Consider the following 5,215-nt stretch of genomic DNA (forward strand, 5'->3'; position numbering starts at 1 on the left):
GGCGTATACGTTCTAGGGCAAAGCGTAACATTGTCAGATCGACCGAGTCAAAAGCTTTAGATATGTCTTGGGAAAGAATCCAAAGTGGATTTTTGTTGACATCAGCATCATGGATAATAGATTCAAGAGTAATAATAGGGTCACGGCAAGAACCACCAGGAAGACCAGCGAAGTTACCCCCTTTAAGGACATCATGTGAGGCCATAATAGAAGAAAGGCGATTGTAAAACAATTTGACAAGAGATTTTCTAATCACTTCAAGTAAGGTAATAGGGCGAGTATTTTTTAATTGACATTTCCATTCGTGAGGTTTGGGAATGGGAAAAACCATTGCTTGTCGCCATAAGTCAGGAATATCAGCTTTGGAAAGACATGTTTGAATCAAAATAAGGAGTAGAGTGACGAAGTTCCAAGATGTTTGAGCATTTCATAGGTAATCAGCGGAAGGACTGGAGGCTTTCACCAATTAGGAGTGGAAAAAACAGTGGATAACCATTCGTCAAGGGTAGGGGGATTCATTAAAGAATCGTAGATGGAGGAGAACACATCATCCATAGGTTGGTAGGCAGAAGACCATCTTTCAGGTAATGTATCTATGGATACAGGAGGAGTGGACTTTATAGGTACAAAGTTTTGGAAATGGTTAACAACAGCATCATCTACGTCCTTGGGATCAGTTAACAACTGAGGGTGGGTAGGATGGTCGATGAAGACACGATCCAAAGTGATACGGCGGCGGGTGCGAGAGAGCGCTGAATCAATAAAGGAGGAAAGGTCAGTCTCGAAATTATTGTTTCTATCGTCCAAGTGAGCACGAATGGAGGAGTCTTGAAATTCTTTTTCTTGTAATAAATGAAGTCCTCGTAAGGATTTTGAGATATTAGATAAAATATCAAGAAGTGACATGAAATTATCTTGTCGACATGATGAAAGAGAAGAAAACAAGGTGGGAATAGAAATGAACACTTTCTTGTACAATTGAAGAATGTTCTGAAGCCTATGCAAATGAATAGACCATTTATAATTGTGAGCAGCAGAATAGGTTAAAGGATATTTGCGCAGTATACGTATTGAATGCATAAGGCGATTTAGAAACTGATAATGTTGAGTTAAAATTTCCAGATCTTTAGGGACCTTAGGAGTATAATTATTGCCAACGGTAGAAGAGGGTAAAGTAGTATTGGCGGCTTTAATGATTCGTGATTGGAGATATTCGCACATTTGATTGATATGCCAAGAGGAAAAGGTTGAAGGTGAGACATCACATATAACATCAGCCTTATCAGCAAATTCCGTCCATTGAAGATCAGTTACAGAATCAAATTTGAAGACACGACGGGTGTTGCGCTTAAGTTGTCGAGCGCGAGCCGGTTTAATGGAGGTAAAAAATAAAGACATATCATAATATGTGATGACAGGGTTATGATCAGATGTGCAAATGTCTTGAGCATCAAAGATGCAGGCAGTAAGGGCATATCCTTTAAGAAGAAGGCAGGACCATACATAATCAACACGAGTGATTAGGTCATTGCGATGAAAGGTACCTAAGGAGCTGGAAAGATTAATAGGAGTATAATCTTCATATCCATGAGTAAGGAGATGAAAAAACAATCGGTGAATATGCTTTGAAGCAATTTGGGATTGATTAAAGTAAATAGGTAATATTTATCTAAATGCATATTGAAATCGCCACAAACAGCATGGTAAAAACCAGCTTGTTTAGTAAGAGTAAGTTGTTGAATAAGCAAATCAATAGTATTAGTGCGTAAAACACTTTCAGCAGGAGGAGGGATATAAATAACAAATATACGCAATTTAACATTGCCTTTGAAATATAAATCAACAGAAAGTAATCGTGAAGAATGGGATTTAAAATCTTGAACATGTGAAGCAAGGGAGTTTTCAATAAAAAGAGAAACACCACCAGAAGAAAGAATTTGTTTAGAAGTATCCAAATTAGAAGAGAACACAGTATAATTAGAAATACGTTTGGATAAAAACTTCATTTGTTTAGGGTGAAGATGAGTATCAACGATACCACCAAAGGAAATATGTTTTAAAGAAAAGAAAGTAGAAATTTCTTCTAATTTAGTCTGACCATACATTTTAAGGCCATTAACATTAAAGGAAGAAATAATAAATGAATTGGGGATAGGGGAAGTATTGCTGGAAGAGGAAAATAACGATTCATGTGAAAGGATTTCAGTAACATTATTAGGGTTGGGAGGGTTTTGTACAAAGGTATCATAATTAAAATTATTGTCCGACATTAGAACACAATGATAAAAACAGTCGGGGAGTTAAAATTTGAAGAGGAAAATTAAACAGAAGAAGCTGAATCAGCTTGTTCCGAGGGGGCACCACCAAGGGAGCCAATGAATTGTTTAATATGACCAGTAAGTTGGTCCAATTTACTTTCAATAGCGACTCTACTATTTTTGAGATCATTAATTTCTTCTTGCGTGGAGGAGATAGGGGTAAAAGGAGGAGCATTTGGAGAAAGATGAGAAGAAGGAAGAGAAGTGTCAGGAATAATAGTAAAGGTAGGTGAAGGTCGCGCTAAAATACTTTTGGGGGCCAATGTAGATTTAGCAGAGGACCGAATATTAAGCGGAACGTGAGTTATAGGGGCATCTTCTTGCATGAGGTCCGGTTCAGGTTCATTGGGCATAGGGAGTGGATCAAGGCCCAGGTGTGATTCAATACGAGTCATCCGTTGGTCAGCAAGTTCAAGAGCGGAGATGCGTTTGTGAAAGTTAGCAACTTCACATTGTAATTCTCGCAAAAGGTTTAAAATGTTATTAGCATCATCAGGAGATAATGCAGAGTTAGGAGTTTGACGGGGTAAGGGACGTGCTGTAGAATGAGAGGAGGAAGAAAAGGAGACCGATCGTTCTTTGCTATTATGGCGGGCACGTTGGGAGGTATTGGGAGGGGGTTTGTTATGATTATTATCATTATTAGTGCGGTCGTGGGAAATGTTATTGGCACGTCCAGAATTGGAAGCAGAGCGATCTTTAGATTTGGAACGAGATCGAGAGTGAGAACGTGCGTTGTCAGTATGAGAATTGGAACGACGAGGTTGATTAACATTAAATCGTTCTTTGAGTTTTGCAACAGGGTCGCGAGTACGACTTCTACCTCTGGTTTGTTTGAGTGGGCAAAAATTGAGAGCACAACCTAATTTGCCACATCTGTGACAAAGTTTATTAGTATTATCGGGGGAGGACCAGAAAAGCACTTTGCCTTGGAAGCTGACAGTTTGTTCCATAGCAGCATCCATGGTCTCTTGAGAGTTGAAGGTGACATAAGCCCATCTTTTGGGTTTATAGGAATTTAAAGAAAGGGGAACATTGACAGCCTTTGCGCCAAGGTCGCGTGTAAGAGGAGCCAAGTTGATATCCTTAACATTGGGGGGAAGTTGAGTGAGGGTGGCAACGTATTGACGGCGCGCAGCCTTTTGATCCACAGTATAGGAACATGGAGTAATTCTGAGACAGGTGGAAAAACAGTATACAGCCCATTGATCGGTGAAACGAACAATTGAATCGGCATGATCATAAACTATACGGGCTTGCTGGACTTTGGCATTAGGCCTGGAGAAGAGGCGGCAAGAGGTAATATTACCAAATTTTTTGAAATAAGCCATGAGGTTATCTTTCTTGATAAAGAAAGGGATATCGGTAACTTGGATAGCCCGGAGATCTTCATTGGATCGGAGCTGGCGAGGGTCATGGGCATGAAAGATCAAGTCAGGGAACTCGGGATGAGAGGAACCAACGCACAAGTCGCGTGCTTCAGCGGTATGGAAGTGGATAACGAGGCGTTTAGCCTCACCAGAACCAGTCATACGAGCTTTTCCAGTGAATGACTCGTATGTTTCTAAAAAAAGGTTATTCACAGCCTCAATAAGGGCTTTATTGGTAGGGAATTTCTTGAGAGATTCAGGGGCAGCATTCGGCGCAGCCGCAGCCTGAAAATCATCTCTGGTTATGGCGAAGGTCACCACTGGATCTGGAGTTTGATCGCCATCAGGAGCACCATTAGTATCTAAATTGGGCGACGCGTTAGGGGTTGTTGCAAGTCTTTGTTTGAAGGTGCATGCATGGACGCGTCCACATTTCCAGAAGACGCGACGTGACTGGGTGCAGTAGGCGCAGCAGATTTGTTCGGGGAGGAGGTCAAAGTATTTTCGCCAGAGATATTTTGTTGAGGAGAAGAGGAAAGTCCATCTACTCCAACGTCAGCCGTCTGGTCATCGGCAACGTAGTCTTCTTCCATAGAATTTTCGGTAATCGTACGATTACGTTTCTGCTGGACAGTGTTTTCACCATCGGAGCTTGAGTTATCAGAGTTATTATTTTTTCGTTCTTGACGGGAAGCTTTCCTACTATTAGGGTTATGACTTCCACGGCCTCTCTTGGCATAGTTACCAGACATAGTAGAGGGCTTTGAGTTGGGAATATATAAAATATAAAATTTTATTAGTAGTTTGTATTATTTTTTAAAAATAATAAAAAATATTTTTCGTTGGAATTTTCGTTTTTGAAAAATTCAGGAGAGAGTTCACTACTGGTCAAAAACCAATATATCGGGTAGCAGATATGTATCAGATATGTACCCAATATGTGTAGTATTAATGCAGAAAATCGGGTACCCGATATGTGTAAAATATGTGTAAATATATATATCGTCTACATATCATTTACATATCATATACATATTGGTACCTTATATGTATATGATATATATATTTACATATATCTTACACATATCAGGTACCCGATTTTCTGCATTAATACTACACATATCGGGTACATATCTGATACATATCTGCTACCCGATATATTGGTTTTTGACCAGTTGCTCCTTCGCTGCAACCATCCGCCCTGCAAAGCTCTCATCCAAACAAGTTGTTTATTTACATAATGCTGTCCTTATACCGAAACTTGAATACCGGATGCAAGTTACTCACTTGTCTGAATCTGACTGCCACCTAATAACGAGAAGTATACGATCTGTTGTAAAGCACAAAGCAAATTTTTCTCGCTCTTTACCAAATCCCATTTTATTTTTATCTCAAGCCTTGGGCTTGATAAATTTATTTGCTCATCAACGACAATGTCATATTACTAATTTATTTTTAATGGCTAATTCTTCCTTTTCTTTTATTCAATCTCTTTTTATTTATAGATTGAGCTTGATTCAATATAAT

Source organism: Rhizophagus irregularis, chromosome 22, assembly GCF_026210795.1.
Source record: "Rhizophagus irregularis chromosome 22, complete sequence".
Taxonomy (NCBI): domain Eukaryota; kingdom Fungi; phylum Glomeromycota; class Glomeromycetes; order Glomerales; family Glomeraceae; genus Rhizophagus; species Rhizophagus irregularis.